The sequence below is a fragment of the Monopterus albus genome, unplaced genomic scaffold (genome assembly GCF_001952655.1).
Source record: "Monopterus albus unplaced genomic scaffold, M_albus_1.0 scaffold60.1, whole genome shotgun sequence".
Lineage (NCBI taxonomy): Eukaryota > Metazoa > Chordata > Actinopteri > Synbranchiformes > Synbranchidae > Monopterus > Monopterus albus.
The window spans coordinates 2,000,299-2,006,411 of NW_018127940.1; the positions used below are offsets into that span (position 1 = coordinate 2,000,299).

The 6,113-nt window shown below is 41.0% G+C and overlaps 1 protein-coding gene across 1 annotated transcript in view; it reads right to left on the reverse strand.

Moving 5' to 3' along the window:
• The window catches only part of LOC109961945 (leucine zipper putative tumor suppressor 2 homolog), a 40,923-nt gene extending 35,940 nt beyond the window's left edge, over positions 1 to 4,983 (reverse strand). Inside the window, exon 1 of the mRNA XM_020603218.1 lies at positions 4,693 to 4,983. The gene's annotated coding sequence lies outside the window, so the exon portion shown is untranslated. The remainder of the gene's footprint in view (positions 1 to 4,692) is intronic.
• Between the last annotated feature and the right edge of the window lie 1,130 nt (positions 4,984 to 6,113).

Here is a 6,113-nt window from a genome sequence, read left to right on the forward strand (position 1 = left end):
GGAAGTGTCTGGAGAGAGGGAAGTCTGGGCATCTTTGCTTAGACTGCTGCCCCCGCGACCCGGTCCCGGATAAGCGGAGGAAAATGGATGGATGGATCTAACATAACAAGGACTTCAATGTGCAATGTCAGCAACTATAAGAAGTTTCTCTATGCACTGAACAAATTCATCAGCGTTGAGAAAACCCAGTTTGATTTGCCTACTAATGGATGCTTGGAGCAATTGGCAGACTTCAGCACTCCCAGTTCTAATGTGACCTGTACCAGAGCTCCGCCCACTAATGTCCATTTTACACAGACTTTCTCCACTTTGCATTGATTCCGTCTCATCTTGCAGACTGTAAGAGCTTTCAGAGCCCATCTCTGCCTGCCATCTCAGCTATCAGAATCAAACAGCAATTTAATTGACCTGTAACCTGCTTCCACAAAAACGTATCACTTCACACTGCAAAAAGGTTGTGCACAATCAGAATATTAGCCAGGCAGTGTGCATGGGGCATTTCATGGCTAGACTATTTTTAAGTCTGTAGAGGTCAAAGGGAGTAACAACAGGCTGATACTGAGGACACTTTGACAATGACAGGCAGAAGTGACTTAAATGTCAGCTAACTGAAGTGTCAGGAGAGTTTCATGATCATCCAAGCCAATTCTGACTTAAGATATTTTTCTTTTCAGGATAGAAATTACTATGTTTGAGTTTGATTGTACAGAACAGACCTGGTAATTATCATCAGCACACAAGTGATGGCCTCTGCTGCAATCACTCATCTAATGAGATGTTTTTTCTATTAGCGATTAGACATAACGTTAGTGGCCAAACAACCTGAGCTAAAAATGTCAGAGTGCACCTTATTCATTTCTTTTGAGAGATTTATCAGATTAAGCCTGGTGAACCTGATTTCCATTTGTTTAAGCTTTGCATATTTTTCTATGGTGACAGTATTTTCAACAATCTTATTTTATCGTCAACTTTAGGAGTTTGACATCTTATCGTGCACTCACTCTGACCTGCATGACAGATGATTGCCAAGCGATAGCTCAGCAATTTGAAACTCACCTCTAGCAGATGCAAATAATCTGATGTAATATCTCAGTAAAGGACTTTGAAAATGAAAACTGCAACAACATATTATCAAAAGAAAGATCACTGCAAACCAACAAAGCTACTAAATATGGTTTGACATACAGGGGCAGGCTTTGTGTTTGTCTAAGTGTGTGTGTGCTGAGTCTGACTCAACTCAACTCAACTTTATTTATATAGCGCTTTACCACAGCACAGCTGACCAAAGCACTTAACATATCATACAAATATAAAAACAACACATAAAAAGCTATAAACAATACTATAAACACTAACACCACGGACAGAGTGTCATTCCTGATCAAACGCCAGTGAATAAAAATAGGTCTTCAAATAAGACTTAAAAGTGGGCAGTGAGGGGGCCTGCCTAATATAAAGCGGCAAGGCATTCCATAGGTTTGGACCTATCACAGCAAAGGCTCTGTCCCCCCTAGTTTTCCGCCTGGCCCTTGGTGCCTCCAGAAGAAGCTGATCTGCTGATCTGAGGCACCGCGATGGATTATACGGATGCAAAAGTTCCACCAGATAAGAAGGTGCCAGCCCATTTAAAGATTTATAAACAAATAAAAGAATCTTAAAACGAACCCTAAACATGCGTGATGTAACAAACGCATGGATCACTGTCTCCAAATGCTGCCTCGACAAAAAGGGCTTTAATTTCACAAGCTGCCTTAAATAAAAAAAACCAGATTTTACAACAGCATTTATCTGGCTCTCCATTCGCAGATCCGAGTCTATTCTAAAACCTAAATCATTGACAACGGATCGCACATACTGCCCCAAAAAGCCTAGGTCTACCGGAGGAGGGTCGCCAGACATATTCCGGCCAAATACTATAACCTCCGTTTTTGCATCATTTAGCTTCAGGCAATTTAACGACATCCAGGCCTTAATATCTGCAAGACATGCTAAAAGCGGTTGGATCGAGTAAGTGTCCTTTTTAGTCAGTGGCATGATAATCTGGACATCATCAGCATAACAGTGAAAAGAGACCCCATGTTTCCTAAAGATAGAGCCAAGGGGAAGTAAATACAGAGAAAACAGCAAAGGCCCCAAAATGGAGCCCTGTGGAACCCCAGATAACAAAGGGGTTGTGACAGATTCCACATCTGCCAGCCCGACAGACACTGATCTAGCCGATAAATATGAATTAAACCATGCTAGGGCAACACCACGGATGCCCACTAAGTCGCGAAGGCGAGATATCAAAATGTCATGGTCCACCATGTCAAAGGCGGCAGTCAAGTCCAGCAGGACAAGAATCACATACTCCCCTGCATCAGTGGCCAAATAAATATCATTAACAACCTTTAGTAAGGCTGACTCTGTACTATGCATGCATTTAAAACCAGACTGAAAAACCTCCAATAAATTATTGTCATCTAAAAATGATTTAACCTGCGTATAGACCACTTTTTCTAAAATCTTCGAGATGACTGACAGTGTGTCTCTCCCCTGCTGTGCTCTTGTCCTGTTTTAAGGGACTGGCAAAACAAGAAATTCTGACAGTAATACTTCCTTGATCCACCTGCTGTTAGACACAGCTGAAGAGAATCAGCAGCAAAACTGGATCTCAGAACCAACATTACTCCCATAAACTATATCTGAAAAAAACCTGCACAGACTGAACTGCAGCAGAACATAAAACACACCAACTTGCATGACATGTAACTTTACTACTGACACAAAATGGGTTACACAGGGAGATGAAAAACAAAACTAAGAAAAATATGTTAAGCTCATTTGGGTGCATGGATCCCTCAAAGGAATTTAATGCTCCTATAGTGCTTTCACATGAAACTCAGTGCTACAACACCTCCTGGCTTCTGTCATATGAACCTAGTAGCATTTAATAAAAGCAGTATGAGGTGGGGTTTCAGCTGTGTAAGGCTTTCAGGGTCCATGTTACGTCATAATGGATGGTAATGAATTAAATATGCCAACATGCTGCTTGTATTTTTTTTTTTAATCACACCCACTACTCAATGTCATCGACATCACTGCAGCGAAACGAAATGGAAATTCATCATTATTTCAATCCCAGATGGCCAGAAAGGCATTTTGCAGGTATGGTTCAAATGGCTCCTTCTCTCTATATATCAGTTTAATGTGGGTTATACTGTATGCTGCTTCATGTGGAATTTTCCTTCATTTGTTATGTAAGAGTGCTCAGATGTGCCTCTGTGAGCGCATTTATGCATCATTTTATCTAATGAGAAAATTAAGCCACTGCATTTTGAAGAATAGGTGTGTCTTTAATGTTTCAGCACCTTCAGAGGCAGCTGTGACTGTGCCTGTGCCACTAACTGCGTTCTACTTTGGACTCACACATTTGTTAATTTGATGTTGATACTAATGGAGGTCACTGGAGGTTTAGAGCAAGAAAAAAAGAAACTGTCTCACATGTTGCCCCTTCAGGGCTTCTCATCCTGTGAAGAAGCCACGTGATTAAACAAAATTAGCCTTCAGAATCACATCATCTTCCCCCAGGTCTCTCTCTATCCTTCTCTCCCACCACCCCCACATCTGCCTGTGCTATGCTGACAAGGATGAGATAGGGTCCCCCAGTGAGGTGGCATGATGCCTGAGCACTAACTTAACATCATGAAGTGGTAATGCTAGCCAGTGCAGGACAGGAGGGAGCATGTGTGTGCATAATATTTAAAAATTCTTGCTTGTAGTGTCCGTGTATTCCTGTGTGGTTTTCCTCATATTTGCATTTAACCAAAGTGTCTTAAATGTGACAACAATCAGTGCAGGGAGAGTGTTCATCATAGATGTGAAGGAGATTCCTTTACATATGCTCCAGTGGGGATTACTTATGGTCACATCAGACCCTGGGTGTTTCCAGTTTAACTCTGAAGTGATCCATATATATAAGCACCAAGAGCATAAAACAAGTGGTGCTATTGCCTCTGTCTGTGACCTGTCCTTTTCTTCTCTTTCTTGCATCCTGTCCTATCCACTTCAGTCATACAAAATCAGCTGCAGGAATCAACAGAGAGAACTGATATATCAAGAAACCTTGTAAGCGGGAGCAGCTGTGTATCTGTATGTGCCTGTGTCAGCTACAAGAGGAAGGCAGAAAAACCCAATTCACTGAAACAGCTGGATGAAGATAATGGCTTATTATCAAGTTCCTCTACCTCCTCCCCCCCACCCCCACCACACACACACACACAAACTGTATACACCACATACTATAGCACTTCCTGAGGAGAAACAGCTGAATTCATAGCAAAAAAAGACAAAACTGGTTGAAAAACTATGTCACTGCATTTTGCTGAATCAACTGTAGATTATGCTTGAGTAATCACTCAGACAAGTCAAACTAACAATAACCAATTCATCACATAGACAATGCATATTCTAACGCAGCAATGCCAGCTCCATAGCTTTGTATCTTCCAGTCCTACAGACAAGTTTATGGATATTCAGCAAAAATTAGTCAACATTATAAAATAAGTTAGCTGCATTTTTTACTAGATGTATAAAAACGAGATAAGAAAGTTTGACAACAAAGCCAACAACTTTACTTTACTTTACTCTTGCGCAGCACACCAACACGACTATCCTACTCAATCACTGTTGCACGCTGCCTTATTTACTCACCTCACACAAGATGTTCTTTACAACCAGTCCCTGGTACAATATTTCCTTCAGCACCGAATGTGTTCTGCGTGTATCAGGTCGCCTTTTCTATGCGGATACAACTTTTTTTCCCAATTAAAGAGGAACCAGCTAAAAATATGTACTTTTCTTTTCTTTTCTTTACGCACGGAGTCTCCCCCCCAAATCCGTCCAGTCCACGGCAGCTCAGTAAATCTACTGCTGATCCGAGGCTGCTGCTTAGTCTCAGTGCGTTCGGTATTATCATCGGCAGCGCCCGAACTGCCGCTCTGCGCGGGGCGGGGTCACATTCTGCCCTAAGAGTAAATTTTAGATCCGGGGAAGCAGGGGCAGGGGTTCCGTAAGGAGGTTGCGACGGCCGAGGAAGCAGATTCTGCAGGATGATTATGTATTGCTTTGTATTTTAAATAGCAGATTAAACTTATTTTGTTTACATCTCTTCATCTCCTATCCATAAAATGTGTGCGTTTAGTAGTTAGTTAATACGATATTCTAAATATTTAGGTGGTTTCTAGTGTAACCATTTGTTACAGTGTGAGTGAAACTGGTTGCGGTGCCCAGGGTCTCCTCTGGTCCACATCCACCTGGAGGACCCCAGTCGGTATGTCAGGGTTCTACTTTTCAGAAATGCAGGTTTTTGCCAACTACAGTAAAACGCTTTTGAAATCGTTTTTACAGATTTTCCAACTATTTGTTATTTCCACTGATGTGTATAGTAGACAGTTGTTCAGCAAATTGCAGTCACTTTTTAAACAGTTTTGTTAGGGAAAACCTCAAAGTTGTCACTTAAATCCCTCTTGTTTTGTGATAGTGCCAATGGTAGTTGTGTCATTTTTGAGAATAATTCAAAATCAGTGGTTCCCAACATTTTTATTTTATGACTCACTTGTGACCCCTTGTCCAAGCTAAGGTTTTACTTTGCATATAAGTTGTGAGGAGTTTGACCTGTTTCCAACTGTTTCATGTAAAGGATGAAGAATGTGACCCAGATTTTACTGAGGTTCTGTTGTTTTCTAACCCTAAACTGGAATCACTTTCTTAGACTGCTGTGTGGAGCATGTTATGAAATAAACATATATGATGCACAAATTCTTATGTTTTATTCTTAGTATCTGGGGGTGAAGTGGTTAATAAGGCCTTCTCCCAACAAGAAGGACATGGGTTCAGACCTCACTGATCATTTCTTCTCTGCGGAGTTTCCATGTTGTCCTTGTATTTATTTGAGGTCCCTTTGTTGTCCTCACACAGTCCCCACACAAGCAAATTACCAATAAGCTTAAAGGAGGAACATATCATTTTGACATAAAAATGATACAAATTGATTGGACTAGTTTACATTTCACACTTATATTGTTATAGTTCTTATTGGTTTTTATCTTGCTTTGAACTGTGAGATAGACAGA